Source organism: Oryzias latipes, chromosome 4 (assembly GCF_002234675.1).
Source record: "Oryzias latipes chromosome 4, ASM223467v1".
NCBI lineage: Eukaryota > Metazoa > Chordata > Actinopteri > Beloniformes > Adrianichthyidae > Oryzias > Oryzias latipes.
This window is the reverse complement of record NC_019862.2, coordinates 25,646,594-25,673,784: the sequence shown is the minus strand read 5'-3', so window position 1 is coordinate 25,673,784 and position 27,191 is coordinate 25,646,594. Positions and strand designations below refer to the sequence as shown.

General features: G+C 39.4%; 1 long non-coding RNA gene across 2 annotated transcripts; it reads right to left on the bottom strand.

Moving 5' to 3' along the window:
• Positions 1 to 364: 364 nt before the first annotated feature.
• On the bottom strand, positions 365 to 24,467 carry LOC110014973. 2 transcript variants are annotated; one of them, XR_002290019.2, is made up of 5 exons: positions 24,261 to 24,467; positions 16,777 to 16,917; positions 5,155 to 5,308; positions 852 to 920; positions 365 to 683 (listed from the first exon to the last, which is right to left on the bottom strand). It is a non-coding gene; the product is annotated as an uncharacterized LOC110014973 (long non-coding RNA). The 2 variants fall into 2 exon arrangements; XR_002290018.1 differs by having other exon boundaries at positions 365 to 920; positions 24,261 to 24,464.
• Positions 24,468 to 27,191: the final 2,724 nt, after the last annotated feature.

Below are 27,191 nucleotides of genomic sequence, written 5' to 3'. Positions count from 1 at the left end.
TTAACTTATGTCTAATATTTGAGATTTTACTATCGAAAAATGTAAGAAAATCATCAGAGCTGAGAGAAACAGGAACATGTGGTTCTACTGAGCTCTGACTGCGAGTTAATTTAGCTATAGTGCTAAAAAGAAATCTTGGATTGTTTCCATTCTCTGATATTAAGGTTGAATAGTACTGGCTTCTAGCTCTACGCAGAGCTTTTTTATAATTTAATAGGCTATGTTTCCAGATATCCAGAGACTGCTCTGAACCGGAGCGGCGCCATTCTCTTTCCAACTTACGGGTTTCTCGTTTAAGAGAACGAGTTTCAGCGTTAAACCACGGTGCTACTCGGTTTTGTCTGACGAACTTAGGTTCGATATATCCATCATACGACTGAGTTTTAAGGCAAGTTTACAATTTTTTTAATTCTAACTTTTACATTTTTTTTCTCATAAATAAGACTTACAATTTCGTAATTTTACTTTTTTTTTCTTTCTGTTTTTGTTTTTTTTGGTGGCCCTAAAACTCCATCGTACCATCGGAAGTAAAAATAAATAAAAAAATAAAGATAAAAAGTCAGACATTAACCAACAGGAATGCTGCTAAACCAAGACAACAGAACGGTTGACTTGAAATTCTGATGTTAATGCATTTTAGACTCATACCTTTTAATATCACAGCAGGTGCTGCCTCTGTTTGTCTGCAGGGATAAAACAGAACAAAAGTTATTTGTAATTATGAATCCTAAATGACCACTAGAAAGCTCAGAAAACCCCTCAGGCCTTTGCAAGACAAATCAGGATTGAGCTTTTAGTGTAAAGGTCACAAGGGGCTTAGGTGTCATTATTACTTGACCTGCTGATCTCACCTGCTACTCACTGAATGATCATTCAGTGGTTGAAGTTTTGCCTCTGGCGGTCATTCAGGATTCCTAGAACTGTAGTTACAGCTGTTAGTTGGGTTTTCCATTAGGCTCTTCTTGTGAGAAACTGAGCTGAAAACAACAACCCTCCTGACTGTGTAATTCTATTTCTTTAGCTTCTTTGGCCTTCTTGACAATTAACAGAGGGCTACAAGGTGAGGGAAAGTTAGGGTTGCATATTTTAATTCTTTGCTGTTCATATGCAAACCCCAAATAAATATCCAAAACAGTCAAACAAATTTTCTGAGTGTCTCTTGCAATCACAACATACAATGCAATGTGTTAGTCACATGCATCTGTACCAGAGGTCGACCCATTCACGGAACTGAAGGTTTTTGGGTTGTCTGGGTCCGTACGAGTCATAGACAACAGCAGCTGCATCTCAAGGGGAGCACAGGTGTGTCTCGCAGTTCTCTTGAGGCTCATGTGGCCAAGGTAAGGGATGACATGAATATGGAACAATTAATTGTCATACGTGTGTTAAGTGCAGGGGTGCCCAAACCCAGGCGTCGAGGGCTGCTGATTACATGGATCAGGTGTGTTTAGCCAAAAAGGAGCTTTAATGGCAGGATAGTTGGAAAAAATGTGGGAGACCAGTCCTGGAGGCCTGGAATTGGACCCCCATGGTTAAGTGGATCATGAAATATTTTTAAGGCTAATGTGAGTTATACGCACTTACGGGTGATGCTGTTGTTGGGTGCTCTAAAGCCGCACTCCTCTAGTCGTCAATAATGTGCGCGTTCTGGCGTCTTACTGAACGAGTGAAAATTGCACGGACGGTACAGGTGATATGCAAGTACTCTTAAGGCCCGTTCACACCGGGACGAATTTCGCCGGCGATTTTCGCCGCCGTTTAACGCCTCGTGATTAAGCAAAGGGCACCAATGAGAGTGTGCACACCGACGCGAAAAAACGCCACGCGTCAAAGCGTCAAAAAAAAAAAACGCCTCGGGTTCAATTTTTTTTTTTTGACGCCTCGCGTCGAAATCTATTCGACCAATGAGAATGGCGCTTTTGCACACGTGTCTGGAGCTTCTGAAGTTACAGTAAAACACAACTTGGGGGCGCTCAAACACAAAACTGCCTTGCTGAGCACACATACCAGCGAAGAAGATAGACGTCAAGTAGCGTCTACACTGCCGCGAAGAAATAATGACGGACATTCTAAAATATCCCCGAACCAAGCACCAGTTGGAGCAACTGGTGCTTGAAATATTCATGTTTTCTTTGTATGATTCTGACAAGCGCGTAAATACTTGCTCTCTTCTTCTGAGTGAAAAGTGACTTTAAGAAGCGTAAAGTTGCGCAGCGCCACCTTGTGTACAGGAGTATTTCTGTTTACATTAAGCGCCATCTAATGTCAGGGAATGAAATTGCATGTTCGCTCGGCTCATCGTCAGCGAAAATCGCCTGGGTGTGAACACAAAAAACGTGGCGAAAAACGCTGGCGAATAACGCCTGGCGAATATTCGTCCCGGTGTGTACGGGCCTTTAGGAAGCCCGTAGGATGCCCACACAAACTCTGATCCGATTGTATTAATTTTCAACAGTCAGGCGGCAAGCATATGGCGCCCAGGGAGCACGCACTTATCACTTGAGCAGCACTAATTGGCCCCTAGCTTAGTGCGCAGGAGACATGCCATGTGTGCTTTTACTCAGAAGATGCTAGCAACTGCAGTGATGAGAAGACGTTGAGTATAAAGGTAGGCTAATAAGTGTTTATGACATATAGATTGTCGGGAGAGCTACTGTGCATGCATCATGTTAAAAATGGTTTTAATGAGCCTGCATTCATCCGACCACATTTCAATAAGTTGTTGTGCCTCATTGTTGTGGTGTTATGCCATTGTTTTTAACCCTTGTGCTATCTTAGATGACCCCACCCTTGCATTGACGTGTTCTCCCTACCATGACAAAGGTGGATAAAGGTGGAAAGATTTCATGTAATCCATGGACACCAGTGAAGATCACAAATCATTGAAGAAAAAAGGTTCAGTGCACTGTCTAGTGGGGTCTAGATGACCCAACTCCCAATGTTAAAGTGCCTAGGATAGCACAAGGGTAACGAGAATTCTATTAAGGAAACTTCAAGATAGCTTTTGGAATAAGATCACAGCAAGGCGGGCTGTGTATCGAGAGACAGCAAAGCATGTAAGAAGCGTTTTCAGTGGTGTTAAAATAAACGTTCTAACAAGTAAACAGTTGAACCCTTTTTTTCTGTTTGATAACACGACAATTATTGCTTTACATTTGTCTGCTGCTCATCGGTTGCTTCATTCCTACTCTTGTTTACGTCGACTACGGTGGCCGTGTTGATTCTGTTATTCGTCCCCGTGAACGGATTGTATTCAGACAGAAATCTAAGAGCAAACCAAAGCTCGGATTGGAAATGAACAGAGACCACCTACAAAGATAAGTCAGAGAGCAGTTCCTGGTCCCGGACCAGGGTCAGCTTGGGTGCATTTGTTCTGGGTTATTGGAGGAAACTAACTCAGGTTCACGTTGAGCGGACCAAATTTGTGTAGTCTGAATACTCCGTTATTGTGTTTTAATATTTCATTTAGATTTCTGGAAATTAATTTTGTTTTCTGAAACGTTTCATTTTTATTTTGTTTCATTTTTTTTTAAATTGTGCTTTGCCTTCTGGAATTTTGTTTTAGTTTCTAAAATGTAATGTTTGTTTTTTATTTTTTAATGATCATTTTGCTTCTGTAATTGTCATTGTAATCTTAAATGTGGTTTTGTGTTGAGTGATTTGTTGATACGATTTGCACTTCAGGGCCACCGTACTTCTCATTTGCTGTATTTTTCCCTCACTGCTTTCCTTTAAGCTGTGTCTCATATGCTAATAGAGCCCCCTGTGCTCTGCTGTATAAAAGGTCTTTCCTGAATCGCTCTACCTTCTCTGTGAGTCCATTGTTGGAAGTGTGATACACACTAGTGTGTGCAGTTCATGTGTCCACATTTTGCTGACTCCTTTCTGACTGCACTTATCTGCCCCGCCTGTCTCAATCTTTGAGTAAGTGCTATCTGTATTTATGTGTTTTGGATTTATTCTCCAGATTACTTTGTTGGATGGATATTCTGTGGTTTTCTTTTTTCTTTTTTTTAACTCATGGCATACGGTTATTTTAGGAAGGAAGCAATATAAATTATCATAATATTCTTAAAACAAAATGGGAGCTATCATTTCCCGCAGAAGGTTACATCTCTTCTGTAAGCCCTTCCCTCCATGAGTTGTACGGAGCTCCCAAGCTGCCAAGTTTATTTTACATGTTTTTCCTGGCACATACTCTGCAAGGACAGAGTAAGGAACTTCATTAGTACAATAATGTGTCATGTTATTCTCAACATTTACCAGCCTCCTGTCTCCTACAGTGACTCTGTTGCAACCCCCTGGGGGGTATGGAGGCTTCCCACTCAACTCCTGCTGACAGTTGGCTCTCCTCCTGTGATTTCTTGAGTTTTAATAAACATCTTACTATACCTCCTGGATTCTTAGTCTTTTGGGCTGTTCACACTAAACATGTACAGTTTTTACACACAAAAACATGAAGCCTTGTTTATACCAACGCGTGTACACTGCATTTATTTGCTTTATTAATATTTTTGGTTTTACGTTTATGCTTAAGGACTTAGGTAGTCAGATGTAAGCATTTGCAGCTATGGCAACTGCAGAAACTGGAAAAGAGGTTGTATTGGTGGCAGCAGTGCCCTAATCCCTGCCTGCTTTTGTCTTCACATGCATTCTAAGATTGATAATGTCTGCAGGGTTTGGGAGTTTGATTTATTATCAATTTATTTTTAAGCTTTAAAAATAACACAATACTTCAATTAGAAAATGACATTTAATCATATTTAGGCTATTTTGCAGTCACTTATATTGTACATACGCATTACACAAATCACATTTGATTCAATAAATATAAGGATATCTGTAATTAGGGGTGTGGGACTCAGGCGCACGACAACAGTTAATGAGTTTATTGAGCAGACTTTGTAGAACTGGGAGATCTTCTGGGCCGAGTCAGAGAACTGGAAGCAGAGTGCAGGAGTGAATCTTTGTGGGGGTGGAGCCGAGCCAATGCTGGATTGAGGCAGAGCTGAGCCAGAGGGCTGGTGCAGAACTGAGGCACAGCTTGGTCAGAGGTTAGGATCAGGACGGATGCAGGGTTGAGGCAGAACTTGACCAGAGGGCTGGTGCAGAACTCAAGCAGAGCGTGAACTGAGAATTGATGAAGAGTCTGACCTGAAGGCAGGAGCGGATCTGAAGCAGAGTCTGGTTTCTGAGCTGGAGCAGATCTGTAGCAGGACTTGGCTTGAGAGGCAGAGCAGAGCCGGAGAAGAGCCGGGGCAGTGCTGGAGCAGAGCCGGAGCAGAGTAGCCAGTGAGCAGGCGCCGATCTGAAACGGAGCAGGATCAGAAGATCGTCTGACAGAGGAGGCTTGGATCTTGGCTGCTTTTTTGCTAGGCTGATTGTGAGGAACTGCAGGTGTGAGGACTGGAATGGAGAAGGGAGGAAAACGTGTGCTGGAATCCGGACCGTGACACTATCAATTAAAGTCCAGTAGAATTTGATTTGTTGCTTGGAAGAGAGTGTGTACGTCTACAAGTGGATGCATCAGAATAGAGCGAAGTCCGTTGAGTTATTTATTTTCATATTTTGCATAGTTGCCATCATCTGGTCCTCATCAGATCAAGTGAAAATTATTTATCAAGTAAATGTACTGCCACCTCCCTTCAGACACCGATTGTCCACTTCTCCAAGAAACGTATCTCAAAGAAAAGATCAAGTTTCATTCTTTAACTAAATTAACAGTGTTTTTTATAAATGTATGACTTCCCGACTGTAAATGAAGGTCCAATCGCCTCTTCACAGTGTTGGAAAAACTACACAGGCCACCAGGAAGCTAATAATTTAATCATGATAAATGTTTTTTTAGGTTCTCATTTTTTGGGGCAACACAAAGGGAAAGCTTCTGGTTTTTACCTATTTTAGTTACAATGACTGCAACATAGGACATTAGCTATTTTTGACTAATCAACATAACCTTGATGCTACATAAGTTTACAGAAATTTTTCTATCTGGTATTGTGTGTCCAAGTTCTGCTTCCTAAACATGGTTTCTATTCATATGTGGATTGACAGTCACTGCAGGAAATGTTTATTAAATGGCAGCAGTAATAAATATGGGTTCACCGAAGCACAGGGCTATTCCGCTTCTCTGCCTGGTTGTTTAAAAATGCATCTGTTTTTATTTATACCCAAACATTACAGAGATTTAAAACTGGGAGAAGTGGGTGCTTAAAAATCCAAACTGTCATCTCCATAATCTCCAGCTCAGTAGGCTCCGGTGGACTGAGAGAATGGAAATTACAGCCTGTCACGCATCAATGACATAGAGAAATGTGGAAATGGTAGACTTTTAACAGGCAGCCTTTCCTCTTACATACCCACAAAAAAACATTATTGCTGGTCCATTTAACACTGTGCCAGGGAAGGTCACTCCCCCTTAGTTAAGTCTGCGGAAATTAGAGCAGGCTAGCAAAAATAAACAGGCTTTAAAATTAAGGTGAGAGTTAATTACTTTATCATGACAATTTGTAAGTACAGTATAGACCATGTAGACATTTTACCTTTGAATTGTGGGTTTATTTTGTGTTGGAGGATTTTTATTTAATTAAAAAAAAAAAAAAATCAGAAAAACAAAGCAATATACACGTGCAAATTGACATGGCTATGGTTTTGCACATATCAGTTTTTCTAGAAATCCTGCCTTATGTGCTGTTGATTACATGGATCTGGCGTGTTTAGCCAATAAGGAGCTTCAATGGCAGGATGGTTGGAAAACATGTAAGACACCTGCCCTCAGGGACTGGATTTGAGCACCCCTAATCTAGACTTGTTATTGCAATAAGTCCAGATCCGATCATCTATTGAGCTTTTTAAAAACATTCCTAGTTGTCTTTTAATTATGAAATGCTGTCTGCACCTGATTGATTTGTGGGTGAAAGTCTTGGCACAGAGCAAGGACGCCCTCCAGATCCCGTCACCCATACATGAGCTATCTGTTTACATTCTCTCTCCTGCTAGCTTATAGTCCCTCAGTCCTGAAACCAACATTACCACTACAACATAAAATGGCAATGAATATTGGAGCTATTCAGACATAAAGTTTTGAGTCAGATGTTGGCTCAGACGAAGACTTACATGGGACTAGTCATCTGCAAATGGATGCATCAGAATAGAGCAAAGTAGGTAACCTGTGGCTTGCCCATTGTATTTTCTATGCAACAAATACAATATTTTTCAAACAGAATTTTTTTGGTCTGCCTTTAATATACAACTATATGAATAAAGAAATACTTAAGTGCAATTTTAAACTTAAGTTAATTTATATATATTACATATTACATATTATATAACACAAAATGCCTTGTGTTCCAGATTCTATTGGAACAGCATGTTACTGGACAATCAAAACAGGGTACAGTATGTCTTTTCAGAGTTAATGTCATTATATATATATATATATATATATATATATATATATATATATATATATATATATATATATATATATATATATATATATAGTAGCATTCTAACAGAACCTGAAGAAACTGAAGTGGCTGATATCAAGAAGTCCTACCAATGGCTAGAAAGGGCTGGCCTACAGGACAGTACTGAAGCGCTCATCCTGGCAGCTCAGGAACAAGCCCTGAGCACCAGAGCCATTGGCTCAGATCTACCACATCAGACAAGACCCAAGGTGCAGGCTGTGCAAAGAGGCCCCTGAAACAATCCAGCACATAACTGCAGGATGTAAGATGCTGGCAGGTAAAGCATACATGGAGCGCCACAATCAAGTGGCTGGAACATGTGTGCAGAATATGAACTGGAAACCCCAAGGTCAAAATGGGAAACACCTCCGAAGGTGGTAGAGAATGAGAGGGCAAAGATCCTGTGGGACTTCCAGATCCAGACTGATAGGATGGTAATGGCAAACCAACCAGACATTGTAGTGGTGGATAAAGAACAGAGGAAAGCCGTTGTGGTGGATGTGGCAGTGCCAAGCGATGGAAACATCAGGAAGAAGGAACATGAGAAACTGGAGAAATACCAGGGACTCAGAGAAGAACTGGAGAAAGCCTGGAAAGGGAAGGTGACAGTGGTGCCTGTGGTAATTGGAGTACTCGGGGCAGTAACCCCCAAGCTGGAGGAGTGGCTACAACAGATACCTGGAAAGACCTCAGACCTCTCAGTCCAGAAAAGCGCAGTGCTAGGAACAGTTAAGATACTGCGCAGGACCCTCAAGCTCCCAGGCCTCTGGTAGAGGACCCGAGCTTGGAGGAGAAACCACCCGCGGAGGGTGAGAGGGGCGTTTTTTTTATAGCTTCTCACCATGCATGGAGGGTTCCATCCCAAATCCAGCACCCTGAGACTGTATGCTAGCCGCAAGGAAAGAGGACTAGTTAGCGTGGAAGCCACTATCCAGGATGAAACATCCAAGATGCATGAGTACATCAAGCTCAAGGCCCCAACTGACAGTGTGCTCAGTGAATGGCTCAGGCAATGGAGAGCAGAGGACACAGTGCTGGAGGACAGATCCTCATGGGAGGACAAACCCCTGCATGGGATGTACCACCAGACCATAACTGAAGTGGCTGATATCAAGAAGTCCTACCAATAACTAGAAAGGGCAGGCCTACAGGACAGCACTGAAGCGCTCATCCTGGCAGCTCAGGAACAAGCCCTGAGCACCAGAGCGACAGAGGCTCAGATCTACCACACCAGACAAGACCCTAAACCCCAACAAGACCCAAGGTGTAGGCTGTGCAAAGTTTTTTCAAAATTGTTTTATTTCCATTAGGCAAATGTATTATCGCAAATCCATATTCAATGGAAATGCAGCTAATGAAATTAATAAATAAATAAATAATAAATAACGAAATATTTTTAACCAGGCAAGCCAAATCAAACTCTTGCTATGAACAGTGGAATGATTTTAATGCATAAATAAAAGCTCCTTCTGTAAAAAAGGAGCTGTGAAAAAGCAACTTTATATTTAATATAGTATTCATTTAGTCACAAAGAAATCTTAAATGCACTTGATAAACTAACACAGAAGTTTGCTGTTCTACAGAATTTTTGTGTTAAAACAATGACATAAGGGGAAGACATCAGCAGTAATCTTAGCAAGGCATAAGTTGCAAAGTATAAGTTTCAGAAGGTTAAACTGACTGTTCACGCAATGAAGAGTCCATTATTGTACTTAGACAATGAATTTCTTTTTTTTTTTTTAACTTGTGGAGAACATTTAAGGCAGTTAACAGTCCTAGCAATTTAGCTCAAGATTATATCGTGCAATGTATTTGAAAATCAACAGACCTCATTGAGCATGTTACACTTCATAATGACAAAATTAGAAAAACACTGAAACAGTGTGGCTTGCTTAAATGGCCTAACAGAAGGAGCCATATTCTCTTTGAGAGGGAAGCAGCAGCAGCACACTTTCAGTTTGTTAATTACTCTGTCTGCTATTATTCTTAGCAGCAATACTTCACAAGATTGCAATAGTTAAATGAGAAGTGCCTAATGATACAAAAAAAAATGTGGAAAAAAATGGTAACACAGGACATTATCATGGATCATGTCTAGGTTGTCTGTGTTGGACAGTATGTTTGGCAGAACTCCCTTTTACACGAGACAGCACAGCAATTGTTTATATTTTAAACTGTATACATCTTAATTTTTGATTTACAATATTTTGGTGTCTAACAAGCAATTGCAGAGATAATGATATCAACAGTGAAGCAATCACAGCCAATTACCTCCAAAGTCCTGGAATTCATCCAAACAGGAATAACAAGATTCAGACACCAAGTGCAACTTTTTTTTAGCAACATTTCTGATTTTGACAAATCCTATCAGTTTCTAGGAGAACAGCAGAGAAACTCATGTTTGCTCCACAGGGACTGGGCCTAGGATCTGCCAGGCAGTCCTTGATGTTGGCTGTTCAAAGATGCCCACAGAGACAATTCAGAACAAGCTATAGATGCAGGAAATAAATGCAATGAGGTAGGTTGTCAATAGAGTGGAATCACAAAGTGGCAAAGTGATGTTCACCCCTCAATACAGAAATATCTGTATAGAGAATCAGCTGGAAACCAATAAACGGCTTGTGGCTGAGATATTTAAAATTCTCGATAAACAAAATAACAAAGGAAAGTGGTACTGACAGATGTTCACCTAAGTCAGGGGTCGGGAACCTATGGCTCGCCAGCCATATATGGCTCTTTTGATGGTCACATGTGGCTCGCAGACAAATCTTTAAAAAAAAAAAAAAAAGTAACTATTATCTATTATTTCACAGAGTTTGTACCAGCCGGAAACCTGTGAATTGCCGTGCCTAAAACTGTGCGCTCCCGTCTCTGAGAAAGAGCGCGCAGTTGCGGGGACGGGATGTGTGAGGAAGAAAGCAGAGGGTGGGGTGGGGGTGGGAGGGTTGTGGGCACATGCAGCAGGTGAATCGCACAGGGATTGTAAAAACGTGAAACCCGCTGCCCGTCACTCACTGCGGCGTGAGTATATGTTTGGCTCCAGGTCTGCATGTGAGCAGTCTCTCACATATACAGAACATTCAGACTAACCTACGATCACGTTTAAAGTCTCAACGCCTGCATGAAGCAGAAACTTACCAAGTATCAACCAGACTAGACCATCAGCAAAACTACCACGAGAAATAATTATCATTTATTAGCAACAGCATAACGATGTTATTAAAAAGAATCCACAGACTTTTTGTACTTTAAAAATGTTGAAATTACATCAAATGTACACATTCATTTGAATATTTAGTTTTAAACATATTGCAGCGGACAGACTTGGACTGGGTGGCTGTTGGGCAGCGTTAAAAGTTCTGGAGTTCATTAAACGCATCAAGCAGAGATCTGATTGGCCCTCAGTTCTGTCGCTCAGCCTGTTGTTAGGTAGTTTCGACCAATGAGGTTCAGATATGGGCCGAATAAGGGAAATAGGAGGGCTGGAGCGGGAGCAGGGGAATCGTCTCGGTGGGAGAGATTAAAGAGTTGCTGAATTAATTGTACGGCGTTTGTTGCAGTCTGCACTAACCAGAATAAAGAACCTTAAAAGAGGTTAAGTCTCCGTGCCTCAGTGTGGGAAAGGGACACTACATTATTGTATGGCTCTTTCAAAATTACAATAAAAAATATGTGGCGTTTATGGCTCTCTTGGCCAAAAAGGTTCCCGACCCCTGACCTAAGTGATGGCAACAGGAAGAGGAAGATTTTAAAATGTAGCAGTATCCGAATTCGTCAAGGTGTCTGGGTGCAGATGCAACGTCTGGAATTTTTTTGTGCCCGCTTTTGCTGTCACTCGACACTGGTTTTGCTTGATGATTTTCTCTTTGTGTTTCCGGTACAGGTGATAATTAAGTTGTTGTCATGGATTCCATTGTTGGGACCTGCCAACAGTATTTTTTACAGGAAAAAAACAACAACCCGAAAACCCTGTCTGACACAGTGCTCCTCACTAGGAGATGTAGAGGGGGCTTTTTTGGACAAATTGCTGGAAAGAGGCATCATTTACAGGCATACTATCCAAACCACATCAACGTGACTGAAGTAGCCCCTTTTTCAGACACTAAGGCTGAATCCAAATTGCCTCCCTACCCCTATGGCTATCCTATCCCTACATGTATTCCTCCAAGTGAAGAGATATAGAAAAAACATTGTCTTCAAATTCGGACGTTACTACTGCTGTGTGAAGTCATCAAAAGGGCCAGTAGTAGCAATAGTAGCCAGAGAGTGATTCAGATTAAGCCTTCGTCCTTGGTTAGATTGGAAATCTTGTTTAATTCTGATGTGAAATGGTCTACTACCATATTCCTCAATATTTGTTTATCTTATGAGGTTCATTTTAACGTAAAATAGTACGGCATAGTGTCTAACCGTAAGTTCCAAACTTTCATTTCATTCATTATCTTAACCGTTTTTCCCTTTCGGGGTCACGGGGTTGCCCGAGCCTATCCCAGCCACTTGTGGGCGAAGGCAGGGGACAACCTGGACATGTCGCCAGTCTGTCGCAGGGTAGAATGTCCACAAACACACACCCATTCACTCTCACACTCACACCTAGGGACAATTTAGAGTTGCCAATTAACCTATGAAGCATGTTTTTGGACGGTGGGAAGAAGCCGGAGACCCCGGAGAGAACCCACGCATACACGGGGAGAACATGCAAACTCCACACAGAAAGGTCCCCTGTTGATGTAGTTTTTCAGTTCCCCCAGCCGGGACTTGAACCGGAGGCCTTCTTGCTGTGAGGCAAGAGCGCTAACCACTGCGCCACCGTGCTCCAAACATTAAATATCTATTTTGTGGAAAAAATATTGTGGTAGTTATGTTCTAAACATAAACTGTACAGTAGTATTCTTATTTTTTTCGATGTTTTATGGCTGTAAAACCCCTCACCAAGCATGTTACACTTATGTCCGACAGACATCAACATTTTTATACTCTTCTCTCTTGTTCAATATCTCAAAGTTCATAGAAAAATAAGCTCAGTGTTATAGAATGAAAGCAACGATCTGCAAGCAATCAATGATTAATAGAAGTTTGGCAATCTAAGCGTAATCTATACAGGAGAACCGGCACAGAGGAGGTTGATCGTCAGTGTTCTACAACCAATCAGGATGCAGAAAAGAATTGCATTAAAAAAAAAGCTGTGATATAGCAGAACAACAAAAAATGAATCCTAGAGATGCTACGTATCCCGCAAAAATTTGTAAGTACAATTTACAAACAACCCAATGTTGTATTCTTTATGGCTTCTTCCATGTCTTAAAAACATTTGGAAAAAATACACTTTTAGTACATAAAACCAACATTTTAAAAGTATTTGTTTAGTAGAGGACAAGAATAGTAATGAGAACTTTTATTCTTTTCCTGAAACTTTTACACAGTGCCGCATTTTATGCTTTAGCAAATTTGATGTACCATTAAAGGGCCATGTCATAATTACACTTTATAAGATAAACTTGACATGTGTTGCTCATTAGCAGATCACACCAGATGTTACAAATATCAAATTTGAAAACTTGAGCAGATATTTTTAAACATACATTTAAATGTTAATAGAAAGAGCACACTATTTTGTCTTCTAATTCACACTCTCATTCAAAACTGCCAAAGCATAAAATTGAAAGTCAGAGTGTCAAAATGTTCATAAAAAATAACCACTTAGTATCACCTACTGTGAGGACATGGTTGCAGGCTATTTCAGGCTATTTTTATTCAGCGGCAGTGACTGAGACATCTGGGAGTCTCTTTGAGTTAGCACATCTGTCACTTTTTCCATTATTTCCTATTTTTAAAATACGTGTTTCCTTTGAATGTTGACATTGGTATAATTCCGGTGACAGGTAATATGGTAATGTTCTAATTGGCACATTGCCTGGAAGAGCTCAGATTCTGATGGACAGCCACTTTAGAGGGTTGTAGCGTACATTTTACACTCCCCTTGTGATTCTAATGCTCTTACTGTCCTCAGTGTGAGGATACAGAAGATAGATCACTCAGTTCAAATGAACACCTCCTTTCTAATTCAGATTACATATGGGTTATGTGAGGAAGTGTAGGAAGTGTCTATGAACATGCTTTTTCCTTTGCCTAAAAACTTTATATAAATATTTGGAAGCTGTCCTCTTTTTAGTATAAAACTTAAATTAATTCTACTATAAACATAATTTCAAAATTTAAACGATGAGGTAAGAACTCCACTGCCCTTCTAACTGCACCGACAGTAAAATGTTAATAGATATGATAATTGCATTGTCTTGCCACTGTGGCTTTTTGACCTTTCCGTCACAAATGCAGGCAAATTGATTGATGATCCAAGAGCATTAATTTGTATTTTAGTGCAACAAAACTGTGTCGCTTCAGTAGCCTTTTAATTGGTTGTTACACAGCTGCTGGTTTAGAGCTAAAATGCGACCAACTACCACTATGGATATTTCTCCAGGTAATTACTTTTAAAATTGTCAACTTCAACCAGGCATGCATCAAATGTACTTTAAAAAAACTACTATTTTTTTTGTAGTTGCTAAATAAATACAGATAAAAATGTACACAACTCAAAGCTACTGGTTATGGAGGCTTCAGCACATGTAAAATACACTTAACTGTTAGTGTAGATTAGTAACACACAACTGTCACATCCGTTTGTGAAACTGGAACTTGTCTTAGGTGCATCTTAAACCCATGAGTAAAATACAAAGAAAGAATATTGAGGATTTTTTTTTTTAACACCAAGTAATTTTATTGTAGAACTTTGAATCATAGCAACACTCAAACTATTTCTATTGCTTTAGACTTAAGAAGGGATGAATGAGATTATTTTGCCATTCATAAACTGATGTCCATTGCATGAAGTGATGTGTCCTTTATGAACAAGCTGGCTTTTAGGGCAGATGCTTTTGCATATTGTTATTCAAATGGACCAATACCACTATGACATAATTTCAAAATGAAATAAATTGTGTTTATTGACATTAGAAAATATCATTTGGATTGGAATTATTTTACTGGAACATAAAAACGACCAAGTGCATCACAGCGGACAACACACATGTGATGGCAGCAAAAAATGATCAGTCCAATGTGTGGAAACATTTTAAAATGTTGTATTCAAAACAAACCTAAAATCCTTTCCTTGAATGCTCTAATAATGTTCTATATGTATTATTTTGACCTGGAAAAAAAAGTGGGCTGAAGTTTATAAAACTAAAATGTGAATGGATTTTCCATTAATTCTTGTCTTCTTGTTTGTTTGTACACATATTTAAGTTTACGTTTTATTCACACTGGGTCACACTGGTTGAATTTTTGGATAAAGATGACTTGGATCCATTTTACGTCCGTAAATCGGATCGTACACAATGGACTATGAATCATATCATCAACCACAAATAATGACATGAATCAAATATTTGTTTGAAATTTATTGTAACATCCATGATAATTTATCCCTTATTATGTCAAAAAAAGTACTAAACCCATTTTACATATTTTTTATCTTTTTCGATTTTTTGATCAATAATAACTGAAACCCTAAAATACTTAGCTATGGAAATGGTGTAAGATGACTGCTCCTACACTAAAAGAAGTAGCATGCTAGCTAGCATTAGCTACTTTATATTAAAAGGCATATATTTAACCAAGCAACTAATATTTAACACACAAAGTCTATGATTGTAAAAATGAATTAGCTGAAAACGGCCTGCCCAACTTTTTTTTTGTGACTGTTTTCTCGCGTTAACGAGATAATAAAGAATACACTGTCGTTGCTCTCTATGTCCCGCACTGAGATGTTGAGATGTTTCTGTTTAAAGTTCCTTTATTTAGTGGTTACTGTAGGCTTTTACCAACACTGTGCAGCTTTTACCAAATACTTTGAACAACAGAAACGCTTCCCAAAAGGTTTTTTTTTTGTTGTTGTTGTTTCTTATAAGGAGCTGCACTCCTCGAACACCCTAATACCGTTGCATGCTCTTTAACTCCCTTGAAACCGTCGACAACCGGTTGAATGACAACCCAGGGTCAACGAGCGCCTCTGTGTGCGAAACCCAAACACCCAGCCAAACTCCATCCGCTTATGCCTTTTTCATTATTTTACAATCCATTAAAAAACTAAACAGTTTGTAGAAAACCAGAAGAACTGATCGATTTTGTTAGGAATGATTAAAAATAGAATAGTTAGAAACTCCCTTTTGCATTTTGTTAAACTAACTTTTACCTTTTATTACACTAATGGCTTAACCTCGATTTACTATGTATTATCATCTCAAAATTATATTACACTCCAGACAGAGCACAACCAAGACTATTGTCTCGCAAACATTCCTTTAACATCCTCCCTTTTCATCTTTGTGTGTTCTGGTGTATGCGTTCTGGCAAATGTCTGCAAGAGATCTGACACTTTAGGTGCTCTGACCTTCGAGCATCTAGCCTGCAACAGTCTGTGGGTGTGTTTTTCACACCATGATCCATCGAATGAGGTTCTGAATATGCAAATGCAAGGTATATATGCCAGGCCTTTTGCTGAACCCCGTTGTTCAGACTTTGAATGCATCTTGTTCATCTGTCTGTAACCCTGCGTACAAATCTGTGCGGAGTAAATCTACAAAAGATAAGTAACTGTCTCTGAGTCGTTATTCATTATTTCTGTGTGTAAGAAACTGACGGGGTTACGAACTAATACAAATACAGTCCTTTCTAGAAAATCCAGTTTCTTCACAGATTTATAATCAAACAATTTCATTGTGGTCAGAATCAGCCGGAGATTGTGCTGATGTTGTCGTCGGTCATACAAACAACGTTCAAATCAGCCACTTGGGGATTTGAATGTTGTGGAGGCAGGTGCAGTTCAGTCATCCTGTGGTCTCAACAGTGATCAGATGAGGGGGTCAGGCCGTCTACACAGATACAGAACGATGCAAGACGGGGGCAGTATGGAACGACTGTGTGTCACTCAGGACTTGGGCTTTTATTATTGAAAAAAAATTGTTTTCTCATGAGACGGCATTAAGGTGTCTGAGGAGCGCCGCTCCACTCATAAATAAAAAAAAAAACACAAAGAACTTTTGGGGAGCGTTTTTGTTCTTACCCTTTTGAAAGAAATATTAGAGACTTGAAACAATTTTTCAACCTATAGTGCTTCCTGAAAACAATGAAGCAGGACGTAGCAAAATCTGAGGGGGGCTGGGCCCTGTTTGGCAAAGGGCTTGGTGAGCACACTGATGAAGGAGAAAGTCATGCAGCCATTGCAATTTGAGTGTACTGCCTCTACCTGAAGGCGACCAGCTGTGGCTGCTGCAACTATCCGCTTATTGAGTCATAGTCCAAAGAGCTCTTCGAGATGATGCCGACGCTCATGATGTACGGAATGGAGAGAATAACTATGTGAAGGATCTGTCTATTCCTGCCCAATCTGAAAGAAACCAACAAGAACAGATGTTAACTGCATCACATCAGTGAAGCCGAAAACGAGCCTTCCTCCATAACACTGGGTCCACAGAAGCGTGGCTCTACTGTGTGATGTGAAATAATTGCTGTGTTTTCTGACACATAGTTGGCCTGTGATTATGAGTTAAAACACATTTACCTAAAGAGTTCCGGAACCTTGCACAGTAAATGAACCTGGAAATGCAGTAAATAAATAAATAAATAAATAAATTACTAAGCCAACTGGATACACCCATAGCGCTGTTTTAACTTTGGAGATGGCCAAAACAACACAGAAATCAACACTTGTTAACTTAAAATAGTTAAAACTATGAATATTGACAGAACTTAACAGAGTTTGTTGTGATGTTTTTGGGAAAAAGAAAAGGAGATAATCTAGGAAACCTGATCAGACTGACATTGTCTGTGTGTGGCACCTGGGAAATGTCCATTTCGTTTTTGCCCTGTTTATTTGTGTATTTAAGCATGCATGCATGATTCCAATGGGTGAACAAACCAGCAATTATTTACTACTTGTTCTTATTGATATGAATTAATAATATGCAATTTGGTTTGATAAAATTCATTATATGATTTAGCCTATCATATGATGAGCCTATGTCATGCTATTTTCTTAAGCCTTTCAGAGTAAACTATATCCATATATATGATAATATATTACTTTTGACACACTAGAGAACTATTTTTTAGCAAGATATTTTTTAGTGAGGTATTTTCGTTTTCTACCCAGAAATCAAACTTGATCTCTGAGCCACCACCTTTCGCTCTGTGTGGGTGCCGCCCATTTCATGACATCAACCTAGAGCCGACCCCAGCAGCATGTCTGCATTTTAACCACAAAAACAAACATCCAAACTTTTGCAAAGATGGATGTTCATATGGTGCATATCAACCAAAAGCGTTTCAACCAAACACTGCTAGCTCCGTGGAGAAAGTGGGTGTGTGTGTTAGCCTGGGGGTGGTGCTGGCAGTGGACACTCTTCCTGCAAGGGCCAGTTCTCACTTTGTGATGTCACAATGTGAGAAACCACTTGTTTTTGTGGACTGGGAGGGGGCTGGTGCTCAGAGAGCAGGTTTTTAGAGGAATACCCAGAATGGATCAAAATACCGCTTTGGGTTGATTTTTGTTAGGAATAAAAATTATAATACACTTAAAAGCTCAAAAAGTTGATCTTGCATGACATAGACGCTTTAAAATCTGTTAAAAACTTTACAGTTAACACCAAATCTTAAAAAGAAGTTTTTTTTCATAAAATGTGATGTTAGTCTTTACTTAAAAAAACATATGGATAAAGTGAGTGGGTGGATGGATGGATGGATGGATTGAAAATTTGATACATAAGAGAACATTGTATCTATCAATCAATAACAACAGTCTATGGCAAAAACATGAAAAGAAATATAAGAAAACCTAAGATATTCCCCATGTGCATTTAAACTTAATCAAATCAGGAAAATAACTATTACTGTGAAATTAAAAAGAGACAGATCTAACAGAATGGAATGATTAATTACCTGCTATTTGATAACAGAAGGAAAAAAAAAAACCTTTCTGTTTTAATGACACTTTTTAAATCTTGGCTTTGGTCAAGCACCGTTTACCTGGAGCATTACATGGAGACATGGCATGGTGTTCCAAAGGGCTAAATTTAGCAGACGTCAGGTGGGATGGATTACCAGGAGGCTTGGAGGGGATATGATATCTTGAAGGGAAATTGCTTCAACTTAATGAAGTACATAACTCATTGTTCACACTCTGTCCAGTCTAGGGAGCACTCTCCCAGTCTGAGGTCAGCGTAGGTTACTGCACCAACTTGTAGTGGAGTATGGTTAGTATTTCTTACAGGTTGCTCTCCTAAGACCTAGTTCTTGCTCGACCCAGTTTATCGGGTACTTTTACTTATTCTTATTGTTGTGTATCCCATTTAGGCTAAGGTTTATATTGAAAATATTTAGCCGTGTTTCAGTGTTGTTGGTGATGCAGAAGTACAAAAAATTAAGTAACATAAAAATAAATAATTCCATTTGTGTATTGATGGATTAATACTAAGTTTTACTTTTGAGGCCATCTTGGACAGAAGACCTGTTCTGGTCAAACCGTAACTGTACCCCAAAAGATTACTGTAAGTTTTTTTATTTGTGGTGCATTTTGGGCAGAAATTGATAAATCTAATGAATTAAAATTAAATAATTTAAATAAAAATGTAACCAAAGCAGGCGCACTTTAAATCGTTAAATCTGTGCAAAAGCAGAACTTTTTTTACATAACCTTAAAGATGAATTCTGGTTGTGGTTACTGACGTCCAACTAATTTTCTGTGGGACATGGCATTTAAAAACCTGTCAGTGTTTTGGTACAACTTTGGTAAACTATGACGGATTGATGGATTATTTGAGATTTAAAGCTGTCATAGTCAGGAATCTGACTTTAGTACAGTTTGATATGTACTGTTGTTCAACTGTTTGTGAATGAATTAAATAAAGTTTGAGTTAGTTTTTTATTTTACTACACATTTTAGCAACTTTAAAAAAAATAATAATATTTTAATTAAACCAGAGATATAGAGGTAAAAGAGGCTCAGGAGCCTCACGTTAGAGACCCCTGGTTTATACCACGTACGGCCTAAAACTGATGGCATACCGTATTGCAAGCCCTGAAACTTACATTTATTTAATCTAACCCTAGAAACTCTGCTGGTGGACGGATGAATAGATGTGGTGATAATACAGGGCATGCAGCATTTTATTTATTTATTGCCCTTTGTAAATTGAAGAGGTACGGACAATTCAACTGTGATTTAATTTTTTAATAATGCTAAAAAAATAAACTAGACTTTTAAAAAATACCACTATATATAGTGGGGCAAGTCTAGTCTGCCACCAATTGTGCAAGTTCTCACATATGGCTGGTGCTAAAAAGATGAGAGAGGCCTGTAATTTTCATTATAGGTACACCTCAACTAAGAGAGACAAAATGTGACAAAAGTAAATCCAGAAAATCACATTGTCTGAGTTAAGGTAGTTTAGGTATACCTATGATGAAAATTCCCATGATATATAAATAACTTTCACTACCAATGTTTTTTCTTAAGCACCATAAAGGGGGCATGTTCAGGGATTAGTGTTCCTGTTAGGGGGCATAATCAGCTTTACCAAAGATAAATAAATTTAATAAATCTACTGCTGGAATAAGTACTGGGATTTACTTTTATCATTTTTCTGTATTTTTTAAAGAATTTTAATTTAAAAAAAATCAAAAGCATGGATGCAAGTCAAATAATTCCAATGACCAGCATTTAGTTGGAGTAATTTTCTTCTTTGTTGGTTCTGACGTTGTTGCTTTTACCAGTTGCTCGGCAAACATCCCTCCCTCTGTTCCTTGAGTAAATCAAGCAATTCACCTCTCTCATCTCTTGGTATATGCAGTTTTTTATTTATTTTATTTTTTATCTTGAGTCCAAAGCAGTGAAAATCTTCAGGTATGCCATATTTGCATTTGTCTTGTGTGTTGCCAGATTTTGCATAAATGCAGATTTGAATTTGACTTTGGAGGCATGGTCATCCTTTGAGGTCTCCATCACTAATGAGAGATAACAAAAAGCTGCAAGAACTACAGAGCACGACATAAAGTTTCCTCTCCCCAGAGGTTCAGTCACACATTCACAACACAAAAAAACAACCTTAAGCCCATGTCAATCAAAACATATTGCATTCCCTTGATCATATCCAGATATCTACTGCATCTCTCTCACACTCTCAGGTCAGTAATAAATACACAATGTAAATAAAAATGACCTTGGGGTCCTGTAACTTCTACTGTTTGTTTATTCCAGCTGTAGTTGGCATGCCCATCTTGGTGTTGCGTGTTGTAAAGAATTGCATCTGGTTGGAATGTTCTGCATAAGAGATTCCTTCTTTTGTTATTGTTCAAGTTGTTTTTTCCTCTAATTTTGCATCATTTGCTAAACTGTGCTTAAAGTGGCCGGGAACTTTTCTGAATTTGGCCAGAGACATGATCAAAAGCACTGTTCTGCAAAGTGTTGGTGATGGAACTCTCCAGACTGTGCATGGTGCAGAGGACATGTGCAAAAGGCAGACATCTTGCAGCAGTGATATTTTTAGCACCGTCAGTGCTAAATGTGCTCATTTTGTCGAAATATTCCACTGCTGTGCCACATTACACAAATGTTCTGCACATGTTTTAGCAAATGGTCTCCCCTCAGTTTTCATTACAGTCAGGGCTAATGAATGCAGCTTTTATTGTTCATCAATAAAGTGAATTATTACTCTTAGGTAATTATGATTACCCAGTGATGTCCAATAGTGTCCGGTGTAGACAACAAATGGTGTCTTGTCCAACATGGCCGCCTATGCAATTATCTTGTTTTTACACACGTGTCATTCTTCTTAAAAAAGGTATGTCATGGGGGAAGCACACATTTGCCACTAGTAGTTTCAATTCTTTAACTGTTACTCAGGTTGACATCTTCCACATAAAAAAAATGCCCGTCTGCAACTGTTAGCCAATATCTTAGCATTAGCTAGCTTGTCTTGCTTTAGTTTATACATCTTCCACACGCTGAAACCTACAGAGTCTTTTAAAGCATCTCTTCTTTGTTTGAATCGCTCGGTGATTTGCTTGCATAAACGTTGTATTTAGCATTTAAATTCAACCGTACGTTCTATGATGATAAAACGGTACAACCTTGCAGTGGTTACAAATGACGCCTTTTCGATCAAATTCTCTACTTGGAAATAGGATAAAATGGAAATGTTAAAGTAACATTCGCCGTTCCTCCATACTTCCCGATTGGTTGCTTTGTGTTTATCTTTGTGTTTTTTGGCTCTCTGTTCAGCAGTAGCTAAGACCTGAAATGGTCGGTCCATGTTTTGGTTAAGGTGCCCAATACTCTGCCTCAGAATTCACAAGGCAGTGAGTAAAATAATTATTCAAGATTAAAAATATTCAAAAGTGCGTTAAAATAATTTACTGGAATTAGTGACTTAATGCGTGATTATGTACTTAGCCCAAATGAATACATGTGTGTTGTTTTAATTTAAAGAAGAAGACAAAATTTATCTAAATTTAGAGTCCTTTTTCATGGCCAAGTTCATTGCTTTTGCTCACAGACTCGGCTTGCATCTGTTCTTTGAGCAGGTGCTCGACATTGTGAAGCAATTCCCAACCAGCTCAAGGCTGGGGATTCTCCAGAAATCTTTTGTACGGAGGCATTTGTAGCATCAAAGGGATCTCTTGCAAAATAAACCCACAAAGAATGTTTTATCAGAGCACCAAAGAGGGTTAGTGTAGTTTTTCAGTGGGTTAACCATTTTCAAATGGTTGGGGCGGAAGATTGGAAGTGAAGGGCGTGCTCTTGGGCGAGAGAGGGGAGAGTGGATGAGAGAACGGCCCTAATGCGGCATCTCATTACAACCTCTGTCAGGATTCCTCTATTCCACCATCAGCTCCCCTTAACTTGGTAAAAGCCCAACTGTCGTTTCGAGTGAGTGTGCCGCCATGGAAGCATTTACAAATAAATGAAAAATGTCACATCTGATTTCACTCCTCTCGGACTGCAGCGCCTCAGCTTTGTCACAAACTGTCTTTGTTGTTCTGGTCTTTTACAGGTCTAGCTCCCGGTCGGTGTGGATAAGTTCTGGCAGGTTTAGGCCCTCTGCTTCTCTCTCAGGGTAAGCTTGCAGACAATGACCTTCCTTTAATGAAACACTGATTTTTTTTTTTTCTTTTGCATTGATTCTTTTATCCTTGTACTTGAATGGCACTCGAGTGAGCAGGAAGTTGTGGCTGGCTTGATACGATGGGAAAATAGAGCCGCTAAAATGGCGTGGCGTGTCGTTCAGAGAGTCAGCGTGATATCGTATTTAACCCTTGGCTTTGTGGTTCGCCTTAGATGCCCCTGCTAATGCTGCCGCCACCACAAAAGGAAAGAGGAATTAAAGACATACGACACCTTTTATGCTACGTTTAGTTTCTGATAACATTTCTAATCGTAAATTTAGCGCATGTTTTGTTGTTATTAATGCATGTTTACCAAAAAAAAATACAATACACTATGTTAATGTAGGTTGATTGACAGTTGTGTTTTTTACGGTAGGAGAGAATAAACAGTAATAACACATTTTTCGTTCATTCTAGCATAGTTATGATAAACGTTTTCAGTTTTTATGCATCACAAAGCATTTTTCTCGTAACATTTTGATGCCGACACGGGGAAAAATGTTTTGCTTTATACATCGAGAAACACAAAAATCCCATTTAAACAAATCTGCGTCGCTGACTTCATATTTAAACATAAAATGAATAAAAATGCTATGTCCAGTATGAATTTAGATGTTTACGATTGTGTTGAATTTGCTTTGAAGTTTGTACTCAGTGTTGGGTAGTTTGCTACGCAGTTGTGACATTGTGAAGCCATACTAGCCATACTACATCATATTCACCTCATTTATCAGTTTTTACCTTCCGTTGATGTGCCTTTTACCTTTTAAAGAACGGGTATGTAACAGAGCAGTTCTAATGAACACGCTAGCTAGACGTTACACACGTGCCGCCACGAGACAATGCTTTGTTTGTCTGCAATGTCAGATCTTACTGTCTACAACAGTTTTAGCATCATCTTTCAGTTATAAAATCGACAGGACGCAAATGTGAAGACAACAATACTGTTGATCTTTCAAACTCTTGAAGTCCCTTTGTCAAATCCTCAGCAGCTAATGCAAAACTGATCAACATCTTTAGGTGTGATGATCGATATGCACTACTTCAAAACAAATAATATCAACATTTCATGAAAAGTATTTTGCTAATTTTTTTCTTTTCTGATGACACAATCCCTTATCAGGTTACATTTTAACCAAAATAATTTTTTTTTTTTAAGAAACATATTTAAACTGTATGGAATGTTACTTGCAATAAGTTAAATATTGATGGGATAATTTAACATGTAAAAATAACTTGTAATGAACTGATCTGCAAATTAAGCAAAGTGATCTTACTGAATAAAAAAAAAGGAAATCTATATTACTCAAGTGTAAACTGTTCTATGTTGTACAATAGGATCACATGAGTTGAAATTAGACAATGGAATTTAGAGGTTTTGCTTCAATTTTGCAATAAAAATGTGTTAAGCCTTAAAGAAACTCCAGAAAAGGTCTTTCCATGTGGATTATCTAAGGTCCTCTTGTAACTGTCGTAGATTGACGGAAACTGCAAGAAGGCTAAGCTCTTAAAGCTCTTTTTGAGACGAGCAAAAACAAGTAAACTATCATAAATGTACTTTTTACTCACCTTTTTCTCTTTACCACCACATCGAAGAAACTCTGCACACTCCATAAGGGCTCTCACTGAAGGACCATGTTTTCACAGCAAGTGTTTTTTTCTTCTTCAAATCAAGCACAAATGCCCCATGCAGGCCTTTTGGAATGGGCCGTTAAGCCTCTTTAGTAGCACTTTAAAGAGTGTGAGTGGTGGGTGAGGTGCTTTAAGGAGGGGGGAGACAGACAGCCTCTTAAAAAGTCCGGAAGGCAGGACACCACTGCATTTAAAAGCTGGTAATGATGCACGTCGCTCACCAAGGAATCAGTGAACTGCAGCCGGCAGGTTTTCTGGACTTAACATGTGTGTATTTGGAAATGGGTGTGTGTATAACTGGGACACCTGTGGTGCGATCTGCTGCCCACCGTTATAATGCCATAAAGATAAACACAACCTGCTGCTGAACAAGCATTAGCTGCTTCTCAGCACAGAATACATACACATTTTAACCCCATTTTAAAAATGATACATTTAATCTTTGAAAGTTACTTTTGTTTCATGTTTGTACCTTTATCAACTTGATCAAAAGCAAACATAAAGGACGTATAAGTTGGCAACAAAAGCAAATTTTGATAGATATAGAAGAGGTTCAAAATTTTTGTGTTGTCAAATTTTTGCTAACCTCACAAAAATACATACGGAAAATGTCTGTAGTTTGGACAACAAATATGCAGAGTAAAAGGATATCTCAAAAATAATATATACATAAATAAAATGTGAACAGAAGTAAACTAGCCTAAATGAATAACCAATTTAGAAGTTTGTAATCCAGCTGTGATGAGCATGGAACTTATTAACATGCTTTCAGTCATCAGAGGAAAATCTCACTCCTGCATGCTTCCGCATAGCCAACCACAAACTGGTAACTTTAGGTTATTAGTTGACAGTATGCTGATTTTCTTCCTGCAATCATTGCAATCGAGGTGCTTCCTCAAAAACTATCATTTGTTTTGGCCCGCGGTATTGCAACTCCGGTACACTGTGTTCACTCAAGCCGCTTCATGTCCCCACCACAGTTTTTATTCACACATCCTCCTCACACCCTGGAGAAAGTACTTACACACAAATTATCAAAAAATGGTTGTGCCAATCACAGTTTACTTACTTTATTTTTTATCCTTGTTTTGTAAACAGGTTATTGTTAATGGGGGTAGGGATTGCTGTGGTGAGGAGGTAGAGCGGTCCAAGTATCCAGCAGACACTGACTGCATACCAGATTGACCTTGCTATGAAATATTATGGAATATTCCATTTAGCAGGCCTCACAATGACTGAAAAAAAGAAAAAAATGCAACTAGCAAGTAGAGGTTATGCTACGGTCAAAAAGACAACTGCCATCGTGCGATGAGGAGGCATCAGCAAAATCTTGAAGATGCTATGCTGCCGCCCAATTTTTTTGAAAATTCTTTGCGTGTTCATGAATGCAGATAGCGGCAGGCGGCCGTCAGGCATCAGTCAATCAGGCGGGGACGATTTCATTATGAAATTGGGGTAGCTGGATCAAAGGCCGGCAGCAGCTCGTATTGGAAGACATAGAAATGTCCATATCAAGTGCTGCCAGCTGGCTGATAAAAAGCGTGCCATTCTGCACCACTGGTCACGCACGACTCAGACTTTGGGGTGGCCATGGTGCAGTGGTAGGTCGGTCGACCTCTGATTAGAATATCGTAGGTTCAATTCCCGCCCATATGTTGAAGTGTCCTTGGGGAAGACATTGAATCCCACATTGATACTAGTGGTTATAGGTTGGCGCCAGTGTTAGGTAGCGAAACCGCCATCCATGTGAGAATGTGTCTATGCATGGGTGAATTGAAATGTGTTGATGCATTGGGCCTTCAAGGAAGGTAAAAAATTGGTAAACGCCATTTACCATTTAGTGTTTAGTAGTCTCTGTTCTGTGTTGAGTAAAAAGTTAAACCATGAAGCAAATTTCATTCAAACCTCCAAGAATGAGGGCACCTTGTGTTTTAAAATAAAGATAAAACCCTCCCGACTTGGCAAAATTCTTTGTTTGGGATCACAACCAAGAATCCATATTGTATGTCAATGAACAAGCAATCCAAGATAGCCATTGCCACACTTGCATTCCGTTTACACCTTTTCTACCTTGGTCAAAACATTCTAAGTCATAAACAAACTTTTAGTTTATTGTTTATGCTTGATAATGTTTAAATGTGTGAGTTTTTCATGGGTTGCGCAATTGTATAGTTAGCACTCTTGTCTCACAGCCAGAAGGCCCTGATTCAAATACCACCCAAGTCTTTTCTGAGTGGGTTTTGCATGTTCCCAATGTGCATGTGTGGGTTTTCTCCAGGCACTTCCTCCCACATTCTAAAAACATGTTTTCACAGGTTCATTGCTGATTCTAAATTGTCCCTTAGGTGTGAATATGCCTGTGTGTGTGGTTGGCCGTCTCTGTGAGGCCCAGTGTTGGACTGGGAAACTGTCCAGGCTCTGCCTCCCCTGACAGTCTCTGGGTAGGCTCCAGCAACCCTGTGATTCTTCAGAGAAATAATAATTATTTTTAATAATGACACCATTGATACACTAACACAGGGGTCGCCACCGGCAGCTTCGGAGCCGCATGCGGCTCTTTCATACCTGTGCTGTGGATCTCTGTTTTTTTGTAAAATAATTATCATGTTCTAAGATTGTCGTGGTGCCTCAGCTAGTGCGAACAGGCAGGAGGAAGAGAGCAGCGTGAAGGCGCGGAGGGGGCGTGTCTGCAGCTGTGAACGCCGACTAGAGTCCGTTGTGGGATGGATGGAAAGTTTTTCTGGAAAGACAGTCAGTGGGGATCTCGTAGGGGACAATTGAGCGCCCCCAAAAAAGCCCCCCCCCCCAGACTTAAACCACCCATTTCCGTGTAAAATTAATTAAATTTGAATTAGGTCGCCCCTACTA